Source organism: Phyllobates terribilis, unplaced genomic scaffold (genome assembly GCF_046119375.1).
Source record: "Phyllobates terribilis strain yellow unplaced genomic scaffold, ASM4611937v1 Scaffold_4__5_contigs__length_816908805, whole genome shotgun sequence".
Lineage (NCBI taxonomy): Eukaryota > Metazoa > Chordata > Amphibia > Anura > Dendrobatidae > Phyllobates > Phyllobates terribilis.
In genome coordinates, this window is record NW_027362764.1 from 412,643,576 (window position 1) to 412,660,354 (window position 16,779).

The following is a 16,779-nucleotide window of genomic DNA, read 5'->3' on the forward strand; positions in this document are numbered from 1 at the left end:
GGTAAAAAATCTCTATTATTCAGGTTTTGGTAGTTTTTTCCGTAAAGAAAAACAGTAGTGTCTCCTGACTGTTGTGACACAAAAATATATCTGTTGAAAATAGTCTTGGGTAGGCCCGACATCCCAGTGTGGTTTCGCAGTTCCACGGGTCAAATCGTTGTACTATCCAGTTTTGGGCCTTTGGTATCTAAAAAAAAAGCAGTTTGAGTGTGTCGCTCACTGTTCAGCTGCAAATATCTCTATTTAAAAAAGTGTGGTATACCCAAGTAAACAATAACTGTGGTTTTGCCATCCCACGGTAAAATATCTCTATTATTCAGGTTTTGGTAGTTTTTACCGTAAAGAAAAACAGTAGTGTCTCCTGACTGTTGTGACACAAAAATATATCTGTTGAAAATAGTCTTGTGTAGGCCCGACATCCCAGTGTGGTTTCGCAGTTCCACGGGTCAAATCGCTGTACTATCCAGTTTTGGGCCTTTGGTATCTAAAAAAAAAGCAGTTTGAGTGTGTCGCTCACTGTTCAGCCGTAAATATCTCTATTTAAAAAAGTGTGGTATACCCCAGTATACAATAACTGTGGTTTTGCCATCCCACGGTAAAAAGTCTCTATTATTCAGGTTTTGGTAGTTTTTTCCGTAAAGAAAAACAGTAGTGTCTCCTGACTGTTGTGACACAAAAATATATCTGTTGAAAATAGTCATGTGTAGGCCAGACATCCCAGTGTGGTTTCGCAGTTCCACGGGTCAAATCGCTGTACTATCCAGTTTTGGGCCTTTGGTATCTAAAAAAAAAGCAGTTTGAGTGTGTCGCTCACTGTTCAGCCGCAAATATCTCTATTTAAAACAGTGTGGTATACCCCAGTAAACAATAACTGTGGTTTTGCCATCCTACGGTAAAAAATCTCTATTATTCAGCTTTTGGTAGTTTTTCCATAAAGAAAAACAGTAGTGTCTCCTGACTGTGGTGACACAAAAATATATCTGTTGAAAATAGTCTTGTGTAGGCCCGACATCCCAGTGTGGTTTCGCAGTTCCATGGGTCAAATCGCTGTACTATCCAGTTTTGGGCCTTTGGTATCTAAAAAAAAAGCAGTTTGAGTGTGTCGCTCACTGTTCAGCCGCAAATATCTCTATTTAAAAAAGTGTGGTATACCCCAGTAAACAATAACTGTGGTTTTGCCATCCCACGGTAAAAAGTCTCTATTATTCAGGTTTTGGTAGTTTTTTCCGTAAAGAAAAACAGTAGTGTCTCCTGACTGTTGTGACTCAAAAATATATCTGTTGAAAATAGTCTTGTGTAGACCCGAAATCCCAGTGTGGTTTTGCAGTTCCACGGGTCAAATCGCTGTACTATCCAGTTTTGGGCCTTTGGTATCTAAAAAAAAAGCAGTTTGAGTGTGTCGCTCACTGTTCAGCTGCAAATATCTCTATTTAAAAAAGTGTGGTATACCCCAGTAAACAATAACTGTGGTTTTGCCATCCCACGGTAAAAAATCTCTATTATTCAGCTTTTGGTAGTTTTTTCCGTAAAGAAAAACAGTAGTGTCTCCTGACTGTTGTGAAACAAAAATATATCTGTTGAAATTAGTCTTGTGTAGGCCCGACATCCCAGTGTGGTTTCGCAGTTTCACGTGTCAAATTGCTGTACTATCCAGTTTTGGGCCTTTGGTAGCTAAAAAGAAAGCAGTTTGAGTGTGTCGCTCACTGTTCAGCCACAAATATCTCTATTTAAAAAAGTGTGGTATACCCCAGTAAACAATAACTGTGGTTTTGCCATCCCACGGTAAAAAATCTCTATTATTCAGCTTTTGGTAGTTTTTTCCGTAAAGAAAAACAGTAGTGTCTCCTGACTGTTGTGACACAAAAATATATCTGTTGAAAATAGTCTTGTGTAGGCCCGACATCCCAGTGTGGTTTCGCAGTTCCACGGGTCAAATCGCTGTACTATCCAATTTTGGGCCTTTGGTATCTAAAAAAAAAGCAGTTTGAGTGTGTCGCTCACTGTTCAGCTGCAAATGTCTCTATTTAAAAAAGTGTGGTATACCCCAGTAAACAATAACTGTGGTTTTGCCATCCTGCGGTAAAAAATCTCTATTATTCAGCTTTTGGTAGTTTTTCCGTAAAGAAAAACAGTAGTGTCTCCTGACTGTTGTGACACAAAAATATATCTGTTGAAAATAGTCTTGTGTAGGCCCGACATCCCAGTGTGGTTTCGCAGTTCCACGGGTCAAATCGCTGTACTATCCAGTTTTGGGCCTTTGGTATCTAAAAAAAAAGCAGTTTGAGTGTGTCGCTCACTGTTCAGCTGCAAATGTCTCTATTTAAAAAAGTGTGGTATACCCCAGTAAACAATAACTGTGGTTTTGCCATCCTACGGTAAAAAATCTCTATTATTCAGCTTTTGGTAGTTTTTCCGTAAAGAAAAACAGTAGTGTCTCCTGACTGTTGTGACACAAAAATATATCTGTTGAAAATAGTCTTGGGCAGGCCCGACATCCCAGTGTGGTTTCGCAGTTCCACGGGTCAAATCGTTGTACTATCCAGTTTTGGGCCTTTGGTATCTAAAAAAAAAGCAGTTTGAGTGTGTCGCTCACTGTTCAGCTGCAAATATCTCTATTTAAAAAAGTGTGGTATACCCAAGTAAACAATAACTGTGGTTTTGCCATCCCACGGTAAAAAATCTCTATTATTCAGGTTTTGGTAGTTTTTTCCGTAAAGAAAAACAGTAGTGTCTCCTGACTGTTGTGACACAAAAATATACCTGTTGAAAATAGTCTTGGGTAGGCCCGACATCCCAGTGTGGTTTCGCAGTTCCACGGGTCAAATCGTTGTACTATCCAGTTTTGGGCCTTTGGTATCTAAAAAAAAAGCAGTTTGAGTGTGTCGCTCACTGTTCAGCTGCAAATATCTCTATTTAAAAAAGTGTGGTATACCCAAGTAAACAATAACTGTGGTTTTGCCATCCCACGGTAAAAAATCTCTATTATTCAGGTTTTGGTAGTTTTTTCCGTAAAGAAAAACAGTAGTGTCTCCTGACTGTTGTGACACAAAAATATATCTGTTGAAAATAGTCTTGGGTAGGCCCGACATCCCAGTGTGGTTTCGCAGTTCCACGGGTCAAATCGTTGTACTATCCAGTTTTGGGCCTTTGGTATCTAAAAAAAAAGCAGTTTGAGTGTGTCGCTCACTGTTCAGCTGCAAATATCTCTATTTAAAAAAGTGTGGTATACCCAAGTAAACAATAACTGTGGTTTTGCCATCCCACGGTAAAAAATCTCTATTATTCAGGTTTTGGTAGTTTTTACCGTAAAGAAAAACAGTAGTGTCTCCTGACTGTTGTGACACAAAAATATATCTGTTGAAAATAGTCTTGTGTAGGCCCGACATCCCAGTGTGGTTTCGCAGTTCCACGGGTCAAATCGCTGTACTATCCAGTTTTGGGCCTTTGGTATCTAAAAAAAAAGCAGTTTGAGTGTGTCGCTCACTGTTCAGCCGCAAATATCTCTATTTAAAACAGTGTGGTATACCCCAGTAAACAATAACTGTGGTTTTGCCATCCTACGGTAAAAAATCTCTATTATTCAGCTTTTGGTAGTTTTTCCATAAAGAAAAACAGTAGTGTCTCCTGACTGTGGTGACACAAAAATATATCTGTTGAAAATAGTCTTGTGTAGGCCCGACATCCCAGTGTGGTTTCGCAGTTCCATGGGTCAAATCGCTGTACTATCCAGTTTTGGGCCTTTGGTATCTAAAAAAAAAGCAGTTTGAGTGTGTCGCTCACTGTTCAGCTGCAAATATCTCTATTTAAAAAAGTGTGGTATACCCCAGTAAACAATAACTGTGGTTTTGCCATCCCACGGTAAAAAATCTCTATTATTCAGCTTTTGGTAGTTTTTTCCGTAAAGAAAAACAGTAGTGTCTCCTGACTGTTGTGAAACAAAAATATATCTGTTGAAATTAGTCTTGGGTAGGCCCGACATCCCAGTGTGGTTTCGCAGTTCCACGGGTCAAATCGCTGTACTATCCAGTTTTGGGCCTTTGGTATCTAAAAAGAAAGCAGTTTGAGTGTGTCGCTCACTGTTCAGCCACAAATATCTCTATTTAAAAAAGTGTGGTATACCCCAGTAAACAATAACTGTGGTTTTGCCATCCCACGGTAAAAAATCTCTATTATTCAGCTTTTGGTAGTTTTTTCCGTAAAGAAAAACAGTAGTGTCTCCTGACTGTTGTGACACAAAAATATATCTGTTGAAAATAGTCTTGTGTAGGCCCGACATCCCAGTGTGGTTTCGCAGTTCCACGGGTCAAATCGCTGTACTATCCAGTTTTGGGCCTTTGGTATCTAAAAAAAAAGCAGTTTGAGTGTGTCGCTCACTGTTCAGCTGCAAATGTCTCTATTTAAAAAAGTGTGGTATACCCCAGTAAACAATAACTGTGGTTTTGCCATCCTACGGTAAAAAATCTCTATTATTCAGCTTTTGGTAGTTTTTCCGTAAAGAAAAACAGTAGTGTCTCCTGACTGTGGTGACACAAAAATATATCTGTTGAAAATAGTCTTGGGTAGGCCCGACATCCCAGTGTGGTTTCGCAGTTCCACGGGTCAAATCGTTGTACTATCCAGTTTTGGGCCTTTGGTATCTAAAAAAAAAGCAGTTTGAGTGTGTCGCTCACTGTTCAGCTGCAAATATCTCTATTTAAAAAAGTGTGGTATACCCAAGTAAACAATAACTGTGGTTTTGCCATCCCACGGTAAAATATCTCTATTATTCAGGTTTTGGTAGTTTTTACCGTAAAGAAAAACAGTAGTGTCTCCTGACTGTTGTGACACAAAAATATATCTGTTGAAAATAGTCTTGTGTAGGCCCGACATCCCAGTGTGGTTTCGCAGTTCCACGGGTCAAATCGCTGTACTATCCAGTTTTGGGCCTTTGGTATCTAAAAAAAAAGCAGTTTGAGTGTGTCGCTCACTGTTCAGCCGTAAATATCTCTATTTAAAAAAGTGTGGTATACCCCAGTATACAATAACTGTGGTTTTGCCATCCCACGGTAAAAAGTCTCTATTATTCAGGTTTTGGTAGTTTTTTCCGTAAAGAAAAACAGTAGTGTCTCCTGACTGTTGTGACACAAAAATATATCTGTTGAAAATAGTCATGTGTAGGCCAGACATCCCAGTGTGGTTTCGCAGTTCCACGGGTCAAATCGCTGTACTATCCAGTTTTGGGCCTTTGGTATCTAAAAAAAAAGCAGTTTGAGTGTGTCGCTCACTGTTCAGCCGCAAATATCTCTATTTAAAACAGTGTGGTATACCCCAGTAAACAATAACTGTGGTTTTGCCATCCTACGGTAAAAAATCTCTATTATTCAGCTTTTGGTAGTTTTTCCATAAAGAAAAACAGTAGTGTCTCCTGACTGTGGTGACACAAAAATATATCTGTTGAAAATAGTCTTGTGTAGGCCCGACATCCCAGTGTGGTTTCGCAGTTCCATGGGTCAAATCGCTGTACTATCCAGTTTTGGGCCTTTGGTATCTAAAAAAAAAGCAGTTTGAGTGTGTCGCTCACTGTTCAGGCGCAAATATCTCTATTTAAAAAAGTGTGGTATACCCCAGTAAACAATAACTGTGGTTTTGCCATCCCACGGTAAAAAGTCTCTATTATTCAGGTTTTGGTAGTTTTTTCCGTAAAGAAAAACAGTAGTGTCTCCTGACTGTTGTGACTCAAAAATATATCTGTTGAAATTAGTCTTGTGTAGGCCCGACATCCCAGTGTGGTTTCGCAGTTTCACGTGTCAAATCGCTGTACTATCCAGTTTTGGGCCTTTGGTAGCTAAAAAGAAAGCAGTTTGAGTGTGTCGCTCACTGTTCAGCCACAAATATCTCTATTTAAAAAAGTGTGGTATACCCCAGTAAACAATAACTGTGGTTTTGCCATCCCACGGTAAAAAATCTCTATTATTCAGCTTTTGGTAGTTTTTTCCGTAAAGAAAAACAGTAGTGTCTCCTGACTGTTGTGACACAAAAATATATCTGTTGAAAATAGTCTTGTGTAGGCCCGACATCCCAGTGTGGTTTCGCAGTTCCACGGGTCAAATCGCTGTACTATCCAATTTTGGGCCTTTGGTATCTAAAAAAAAAGCAGTTTGAGTGTGTCGCTCACTGTTCAGCTGCAAATGTCTCTATTTAAAAAAGTGTGGTATACCCCAGTAAACAATAACTGTGGTTTTGCCATCCTGCGGTAAAAAATCTCTATTATTCAGCTTTTGGTAGTTTTTCCGTAAAGAAAAACAGTAGTGTCTCCTGACTGTTGTGACACAAAAATATATCTGTTGAAAATAGTCTTGTGTAGGCCCGACATCCCAGTGTGGTTTCGCAGTTCCACGGGTCAAATCGCTGTACTATCCAGTTTTGGGCCTTTGGTATCTAAAAAAAAAGCAGTTTGAGTGTGTCGCTCACTGTTCAGCTGCAAATGTCTCTATTTAAAAAAGTGTGGTATACCCCAGTAAACAATAACTGTGGTTTTGCCATCCTACGGTAAAAAATCTCTATTATTCAGCTTTTGGTAGTTTTTCCGTAAAGAAAAACAGTAGTGTCTCCTGACTGTTGTGACACAAAAATATATCTGTTGAAAATAGTCTTGGGCAGGCCCGACATCCCAGTGTGGTTTCGCAGTTCCACGGGTCAAATCGTTGTACTATCCAGTTTTGGGCCTTTGGTATCTAAAAAAAAAGCAGTTTGAGTGTGTCGCTCACTGTTCAGCTGCAAATATCTCTATTTAAAAAAGTGTGGTATACCCAAGTAAACAATAACTGTGGTTTTGCCATCCCACGGTAAAAAATCTCTATTATTCAGGTTTTGGTAGTTTTTTCCGTAAAGAAAAACAGTAGTGTCTCCTGACTGTTGTGACACAAAAATATATCTGTTGAAAATAGTCTTGGGTAGGCCCGACATCCCAGTGTGGTTTCGCAGTTCCACGGGTCAAATCGCTGTACTATCCAGTTTTGGGCCTTTGGTATCTAAAAAAAAAGCAGTTTGAGTGTGTCGCTCACTGTTCAGCTGCAAATATCTCTATTTAAAAAAGTGTGGTATACCCCAGTAAACAATAACTGTGGTTTTGCCATCCCACGGTAAAAAATCTCTATTATTCAGCTTTTGGTAGTTTTTTCCGTAAAGAAAAACAGTAGTGTCTCCTGACTGTTGTGACACAAAAATATATCTGTTGAAAATAGTCTTGGGTAGGCCCGACATCCCAGTGTGGTTTCGCAGTTCCACGGGTCAAATCGTTGTACTATCCAGTTTTGGGCCTTTGGTATCTAAAAAAAAAGCAGTTTGAGTGTGTCGCTCACTGTTCAGCTGCAAATATCTCTATTTAAAAAAGTGTGGTATACCCAAGTAAACAATAACTGTGGTTTTGCCATCCCACGGTAAAATATCTCTATTATTCAGGTTTTGGTAGTTTTTACCGTAAAGAAAAACAGTAGTGTCTCCTGACTGTGGTGACACAAAAATATATCTGTGAAAATAGTCTTGTGTAGGCCCGACATCCCAGTGTGGTTTCGCAGTTCCACGGGTCAAATCGCTGTACTATCCAGTTTTGGGCCTTTGGTATCTAAAAAAAAAGCAGTTTGAGTGTGTCGCTCACTGTTCAGCTGCAAATATCTCTATTTAAAAAAGTGTGGTATACCCCAGTAAACAATAACTGTGGTTTTGCCATCCCACGGTAAAAAATCTCTATTATTCAGCTTTTGGTAGTTTTTTCCGTAAAGAAAAACAGTAGTGTCTCCTGACTGTTGTGACACAAAAATATATCTGTTGAAAATAGTCTTGGGTAGGCCCGACATCCCAGTGTGGTTTCGCAGTTCCACGGGTCAAATCGTTGTACTATCCAGTTTTGGGCCTTTGGTATCTAAAAAAAAAGCAGTTTGAGTGTGTCGCTCACTGTTCAGCTGCAAATATCTCTATTTAAAAAAGTGTGGTATACCCAAGTAAACAATAACTGTGGTTTTGCCATCCCACGGTAAAATATCTCTATTATTCAGGTTTTGGTAGTTTTTACCGTAAAGAAAAACAGTAGTGTCTCCTGACTGTTGTGACACAAAAATATATCTGTTGAAAATAGTCTTGTGTAGGCCCGACATCCCAGTGTGGTTTCGCAGTTCCACGGGTCAAATCGCTGTACTATCCAGTTTTGGGCCTTTGGTATCTAAAAAAAAAGCAGTTTGAGTGTGTCGCTCACTGTTCAGCCGTAAATATCTCTATTTAAAAAAGTGTGGTATACCCCAGTATACAATAACTGTGGTTTTGCCATCCCACGGTAAAAAGTCTCTATTATTCAGGTTTTGGTAGTTTTTTCCGTAAAGAAAAACAGTAGTGTCTCCTGACTGTTGTGACACAAAAATATATCTGTTGAAAATAGTCATGTGTAGGCCAGACATCCCAGTGTGGTTTCGCAGTTCCACGGGTCAAATCGCTGTACTATCCAGTTTTGGGCCTTTGGTATCTAAAAAAAAAGCAGTTTGAGTGTGTCGCTCACTGTTCAGCCGCAAATATCTCTATTTAAAACAGTGTGGTATACCCCAGTAAACAATAACTGTGGTTTTGCCATCCTACGGTAAAAAATCTCTATTATTCAGCTTTTGGTAGTTTTTCCATAAAGAAAAACAGTAGTGTCTCCTGACTGTGGTGACACAAAAATATATCTGTTGAAAATAGTCTTGTGTAGGCCCGACATCCCAGTGTGGTTTCGCAGTTCCATGGGTCAAATCGCTGTACTATCCAGTTTTGGGCCTTTGGTATCTAAAAAAAAAGCAGTTTGAGTGTGTCGCTCACTGTTCAGGCGCAAATATCTCTATTTAAAAAAGTGTGGTATACCCCAGTAAACAATAACTGTGGTTTTGCCATCCCACGGTAAAAAGTCTCTATTATTCAGGTTTTGGTAGTTTTTTCCGTAAAGAAAAACAGTAGTGTCTCCTGACTGTTGTGACTCAAAAATATATCTGTTGAAATTAGTCTTGTGTAGGCCCGACATCCCAGTGTGGTTTCGCAGTTTCACGTGTCAAATCGCTGTACTATCCAGTTTTGGGCCTTTGGTAGCTAAAAAGAAAGCAGTTTGAGTGTGTCGCTCACTGTTCAGCCACAAATATCTCTATTTAAAAAAGTGTGGTATACCCCAGTAAACAATAACTGTGGTTTTGCCATCCCACGGTAAAAAATCTCTATTATTCAGCTTTTGGTAGTTTTTTCCGTAAAGAAAAACAGTAGTGTCTCCTGACTGTTGTGACACAAAAATATATCTGTTGAAAATAGTCTTGTGTAGGCCCGACATCCCAGTGTGGTTTCGCAGTTCCACGGGTCAAATCGCTGTACTATCCAATTTTGGGCCTTTGGTATCTAAAAAAAAAGCAGTTTGAGTGTGTCGCTCACTGTTCAGCTGCAAATGTCTCTATTTAAAAAAGTGTGGTATACCCCAGTAAACAATAACTGTGGTTTTGCCATCCTGCGGTAAAAAATCTCTATTATTCAGCTTTTGGTAGTTTTTCCGTAAAGAAAAACAGTAGTGTCTCCTGACTGTTGTGACACAAAAATATATCTGTTGAAAATAGTCTTGTGTAGGCCCGACATCCCAGTGTGGTTTCGCAGTTCCACGGGTCAAATCGCTGTACTATCCAGTTTTGGGCCTTTGGTATCTAAAAAAAAAGCAGTTTGAGTGTGTCGCTCACTGTTCAGCTGCAAATGTCTCTATTTAAAAAAGTGTGGTATACCCCAGTAAACAATAACTGTGGTTTTGCCATCCTACGGTAAAAAATCTCTATTATTCAGCTTTTGGTAGTTTTTCCGTAAAGAAAAACAGTAGTGTCTCCTGACTGTTGTGACACAAAAATATATCTGTTGAAAATAGTCTTGGGCAGGCCCGACATCCCAGTGTGGTTTCGCAGTTCCACGGGTCAAATCGTTGTACTATCCAGTTTTGGGCCTTTGGTATCTAAAAAAAAAGCAGTTTGAGTGTGTCGCTCACTGTTCAGCTGCAAATATCTCTATTTAAAAAAGTGTGGTATACCCAAGTAAACAATAACTGTGGTTTTGCCATCCCACGGTAAAAAATCTCTATTATTCAGGTTTTGGTAGTTTTTTCCGTAAAGAAAAACAGTAGTGTCTCCTGACTGTTGTGACACAAAAATATATCTGTTGAAAATAGTCTTGGGTAGGCCCGACATCCCAGTGTGGTTTCGCAGTTCCACGGGTCAAATCGCTGTACTATCCAGTTTTGGGCCTTTGGTATCTAAAAAAAAAGCAGTTTGAGTGTGTCGCTCACTGTTCAGCTGCAAATATCTCTATTTAAAAAAGTGTGGTATACCCCAGTAAACAATAACTGTGGTTTTGCCATCCCACGGTAAAAAATCTCTATTATTCAGCTTTTGGTAGTTTTTTCCGTAAAGAAAAACAGTAGTGTCTCCTGACTGTTGTGACACAAAAATATATCTGTTGAAAATAGTCTTGGGTAGGCCCGACATCCCAGTGTGGTTTCGCAGTTCCACGGGTCAAATCGTTGTACTATCCAGTTTTGGGCCTTTGGTATCTAAAAAAAAAGCAGTTTGAGTGTGTCGCTCACTGTTCAGCTGCAAATATCTCTATTTAAAAAAGTGTGGTATACCCAAGTAAACAATAACTGTGGTTTTGCCATCCCACGGTAAAATATCTCTATTATTCAGGTTTTGGTAGTTTTTACCGTAAAGAAAAACAGTAGTGTCTCCTGACTGTTGTGACACAAAAATATATCTGTTGAAAATAGTCTTGTGTAGGCCCGACATCCCAGTGTGGTTTCGCAGTTCCACGGGTCAAATCGCTGTACTATCCAGTTTTGGGCCTTTGGTATCTAAAAAAAAAGCAGTTTGAGTGTGTCGCTCACTGTTCAGCCGTAAATATCTCTATTTAAAAAAGTGTGGTATACCCCAGTATACAATAACTGTGGTTTTGCCATCCCACGGTAAAAAGTCTCTATTATTCAGGTTTTGGTAGTTTTTTCCGTAAAGAAAAACAGTAGTGTCTCCTGACTGTTGTGACACAAAAATATATCTGTTGAAAATAGTCATGTGTAGGCCAGACATCCCAGTGTGGTTTCGCAGTTCCACGGGTCAAATCGCTGTACTATCCAGTTTTGGGCCTTTGGTATCTAAAAAAAAAGCAGTTTGAGTGTGTCGCTCACTGTTCAGCCGCAAATATCTCTATTTAAAACAGTGTGGTATACCCCAGTAAACAATAACTGTGGTTTTGCCATCCTACGGTAAAAAATCTCTATTATTCAGCTTTTGGTAGTTTTTCCATAAAGAAAAACAGTAGTGTCTCCTGACTGTGGTGACACAAAAATATATCTGTTGAAAATAGTCTTGTGTAGGCCCGACATCCCAGTGTGGTTTCGCAGTTCCATGGGTCAAATCGCTGTACTATCCAGTTTTGGGCCTTTGGTATCTAAAAAAAAAGCAGTTTGAGTGTGTCGCTCACTGTTCAGCCGCAAATATCTCTATTTAAAAAAGTGTGGTATACCCCAGTAAACAATAACTGTGGTTTTGCCATCCCACGGTAAAAAGTCTCTATTATTCAGGTTTTGGTAGTTTTTTCCGTAAAGAAAAACAGTAGTGTCTCCTGACTGTTGTGACTCAAAAATATATCTGTTGAAAATAGTCTTGTGTAGACCCGAAATCCCAGTGTGGTTTTGCAGTTCCACGGGTCAAATCGCTGTACTATCCAGTTTTGGGCCTTTGGTATCTAAAAAAAAAGCAGTTTGAGTGTGTCGCTCACTGTTCAGCTGCAAATATCTCTATTTAAAAAAGTGTGGTATACCCCAGTAAACAATAACTGTGGTTTTGCCATCCCACGGTAAAAAATCTCTATTATTCAGCTTTTGGTAGTTTTTTCCGTAAAGAAAAACAGTAGTGTCTCCTGACTGTTGTGAAACAAAAATATATCTGTTGAAATTAGTCTTGTGTAGGCCCGACATCCCAGTGTGGTTTCGCAGTTTCACGTGTCAAATCGCTGTACTATCCAGTTTTGGGCCTTTGGTAGCTAAAAAGAAAGCAGTTTGAGTGTGTCGCTCACTGTTCAGCCACAAATATCTCTATTTAAAAAAGTGTGGTATACCCCAGTAAACAATAACTGTGGTTTTGCCATCCCACGGTAAAAAATCTCTATTATTCAGCTTTTGGTAGTTTTTTCCGTAAAGAAAAACAGTAGTGTCTCCTGACTGTTGTGACACAAAAATATATCTGTTGAAAATAGTCTTGTGTAGGCCCGACATCCCAGTGTGGTTTCGCAGTTCCACGGGTCAAATCGCTGTACTATCCAATTTTGGGCCTTTGGTATCTAAAAAAAAAGCAGTTTGAGTGTGTCGCTCACTGTTCAGCTGCAAATGTCTCTATTTAAAAAAGTGTGGTATACCCCAGTAAACAATAACTGTGGTTTTGCCATCCTGCGGTAAAAAATCTCTATTATTCAGCTTTTGGTAGTTTTTCCGTAAAGAAAAACAGTAGTGTCTCCTGACTGTTGTGACACAAAAATATATCTGTTGAAAATAGTCTTGTGTAGGCCCGACATCCCAGTGTGGTTTCGCAGTTCCACGGGTCAAATCGCTGTACTATCCAGTTTTGGGCCTTTGGTATCTAAAAAAAAAGCAGTTTGAGTGTGTCGCTCACTGTTCAGCTGCAAATGTCTCTATTTAAAAAAGTGTGGTATACCCCAGTAAACAATAACTGTGGTTTTGCCATCCTACGGTAAAAAATCTCTATTATTCAGCTTTTGGTAGTTTTTCCGTAAAGAAAAACAGTAGTGTCTCCTGACTGTTGTGACACAAAAATATATCTGTTGAAAATAGTCTTGGGCAGGCCCGACATCCCAGTGTGGTTTCGCAGTTCCACGGGTCAAATCGTTGTACTATCCAGTTTTGGGCCTTTGGTATCTAAAAAAAAAGCAGTTTGAGTGTGTCGCTCACTGTTCAGCTGCAAATATCTCTATTTAAAAAAGTGTGGTATACCCAAGTAAACAATAACTGTGGTTTTGCCATCCCACGGTAAAAAATCTCTATTATTCAGGTTTTGGTAGTTTTTTCCGTAAAGAAAAACAGTAGTGTCTCCTGACTGTTGTGACACAAAAATATATCTGTTGAAAATAGTCTTGGGTAGGCCCGACATCCCAGTGTGGTTTCGCAGTTCCACGGGTCAAATCGTTGTACTATCCAGTTTTGGGCCTTTGGTATCTAAAAAAAAAGCAGTTTGAGTGTGTCGCTCACTGTTCAGCTGCAAATATCTCTATTTAAAAAAGTGTGGTATACCCAAGTAAACAATAACTGTGGTTTTGCCATCCCACGGTAAAAAATCTCTATTATTCAGGTTTTGGTAGTTTTTTCCGTAAAGAAAAACAGTAGTGTCTCCTGACTGTTGTGACACAAAAATATATCTGTTGAAAATAGTCTTGGGTAGGCCCGACATCCCAGTGTGGTTTCGCAGTTCCACGGGTCAAATCGTTGTACTATCCAGTTTTGGGCCTTTGGTATCTAAAAAAAAAGCAGTTTGAGTGTGTCGCTCACTGTTCAGCTGCAAATATCTCTATTTAAAAAAGTGTGGTATACCCAAGAAAACAATAACTGTGGTTTTGCCATCCCACGGTAAAAAATCTCTATTATTCAGGTTTTGGTAGTTTTTACCGTAAAGAAAAACAGTAGTGTCTCCTGACTGTTGTGACACAAAAATATATCTGTTGAAAATAGTCTTGTGTAGGCCCGACATCCCAGTGTGGTTTCGCAGTTCCACGGGTCAAATCGCTGTACTATCCAGTTTTGGGCCTTTGGTATCTAAAAAAAAAGCAGTTTGAGTGTGTCGCTCACTGTTCAGCCGTAAATATCTCTATTTAAAAAAGTGTGGTATACCCCAGTAAACAATAACTGTGGTTTTGCCATCCCACGGTAAAAAGTCTCTATTATTCAGGTTTTGGTAGTTTTTTCCGTAAAGAAAAACAGTAGTGTCTCCTGACTGTTGTGACACAAAAATATATCTGTTGAAAATAGTCATGTGTAGGCCAGACATCCCAGTGTGGTTTCGCAGTTCCACGGGTCAAATCGCTGTACTATCCAGTTTTGGGCCTTTGGTATCTAAAAAAAAAGCAGTTTGAGTGTGTCGCTCACTGTTCAGCCGCAAATATCTCTATTTAAAACAGTGTGGTATACCCCAGTAAACAATAACTGTGGTTTTGCCATCCTACGGTAAAAAATCTCTATTATTCAGCTTTTGGTAGTTTTTCCATAAAGAAAAACAGTAGTGTCTCCTGACTGTGGTGACACAAAAATATATCTGTTGAAAATAGTCTTGTGTAGGCCAGACATCCCAGTGTGGTTTCGCAGTTCCATGGGTCAAATCGCTGTACTATCCAGTTTTGGGCCTTTGGTATCTAAAAAAAAAGCAGTTTGAGTGTGTCGCTCACTGTTCAGCTGCAAATATCTCTATTTAAAAAAGTGTGGTATACCCCAGTAAACAATAACTGTGGTTTTGCCATCCCACGGTAAAAAATCTCTATTATTCAGCTTTTGGTAGTTTTTTCCGTAAAGAAAAACAGTAGTGTCTCCTGACTGTTGTGAAACAAAAATATATCTGTTGAAATTAGTCTTGGGTAGGCCCGACATCCCAGTGTGGTTTCGCAGTTCCACGGGTCAAATCGCTGTACTATCCAGTTTTGGGCCTTTGGTATCTAAAAAGAAAGCAGTTTGAGTGTGTCGCTCACTGTTCAGCTACAAATATCTCTATTTAAAAAAGTGTGGTATACCCCAGTAAACAATAACTGTGGTTTTGCCATCCCACGGTAAAAAATCTCTATTATTCAGCTTTTGGTAGTTTTTTCCGTAAAGAAAAACAGTAGTGTCTCCTGACTGTTGTGACACAAAAATATATCTGTTGAAAATAGTCTTGTGTAGGCCCGACATCCCAGTGTGGTTTCGCAGTTCCACGGGTCAAATCGCTGTACTATCCAGTTTTGGGCCTTTGGTATCTAAAAAAAAAGCAGTTTGAGTGTGTCGCTCACTGTTCAGCTGCAAATGTCTCTATTTAAAAAAGTGTGGTATACCCCAGTAAACAATAACTGTGGTTTTGCCATCCTGCGGTAAAAAATCTCTATTATTCAGCTTTTGGTAGTTTTTCCGTAAAGAAAAACAGTAGTGTCTCCTGACTGTTGTGACACAAAAATATATCTGTTGAAAATAGTCTTGTGTAGGCCCGACATCCCAGTGTGGTTTCGCAGTTCCACGGGTCAAATCGCTGTACTATCCAGTTTTGGGCCTTTGGTATCTAAAAAAAAAGCAGTTTGAGTGTGTCGCTCACTGTTCAGCTGCAAATGTCTCTATTTAAAAAAGTGTGGTATACCCCAGTAAACAATAACTGTGGTTTTGCCATCCTACGGTAAAAAATCTCTATTATTCAGCTTTTGGTAGTTTTTCCGTAAAGAAAAACAGTAGTGTCTCCTGACTGTTGTGACACAAAAATATATCTGTTGAAAATAGTCTTGTGTAGGCCCGACATCCCAGTGTGGTTTCGCAGTTCCACGGGTCAAATCGCTGTACTATCCAGTTTTGGGCCTTTGGTATCTAAAAAAAAAGCTGTTTGAGTGTGTCGCTCACTGTTCAGCTGCAAATATCTCTATTTAAAAAAGTGTGGTATACCCCAGTAAACAATAACTGTGGTTTTGCCATCCCACGGTAAAAAATCTCTATTATTCAGCTTTTGGTAGTTTTTTCCGTAAAGAAAAACAGTAGTGTCTCCTGACTGTTGTGACACAAAAATATATCTGTTGAAAATAGTCTTGGGTAGGCCCGACATCCCAGTGTGGTTTCGCAGTTCCACGGGTCAAATCGTTGTACTATCCAGTTTTGGGCCTTTGGTATCTAAAAAAAAAGCAGTTTGAGTGTGTCGCTCACTGTTCAGCTGCAAATATCTCTATTTAAAAAAGTGTGGTATACCCAAGTAAACAATAACTGTGGTTTTGCCATCCCACGGTAAAAAATCTCTATTATTCAGGTTTTGGTAGTTTTTTCCGTAAAGAAAAACAGTAGTGTCTCCTGACTGTTGTGACACAAAAATATATCTGTTGAAAATAGTCTTGGGTAGGCCCGACATCCCAGTGTGGTTTCGCAGTTCCACGGGTCAAATCGTTGTACTATCCAGTTTTGGGCCTTTGGTATCTAAAAAAAAAGCAGTTTGAGTGTGTCGCTCACTGTTTAGCTGCAAATATCTCTATTTAAAAAAGTGTGGTATACCCAAGTAAACAATAACTGTGGTTTTGCCATCCCACGGTAAAAAATCTCTATTATTCAGGTTTTGGTAGTTTTTCCGTAAAGAAAAACAGCAGTGTCTCCTGACTGTGGTGACACAAAAATATATCTGTTGAAAATAGTCTTGTGTAGGCCCAACATCCCAGTGTGGTTTCGCAGTTCCACGGGTCAAATCGCTGTACTATCCAGTTTTGGGCCTTTGGTATCTAAAAAAAAAGCAGTTTGTGTGTGTCGCTCACTGTTCAGCCGCAAATATCTCTATTTAAAAAAGTGTGGTATACCCCAGTAAACAATAACTGTGGTTTTGCCATCCCACGGTAAAAAATCTCTATTATTCAGCTTTTGGTAGTTTTTTCCGTAAAGAAAAACAGTAGTGTCTCCTGACTGTTGTGACACAAAAATATATCTGTTGAAAATAGTCTTGTGTAGACCCGAAATCCCAGTGTGGTTTTGCAGTTCCACGGGTCAAATCGCTGTACTAT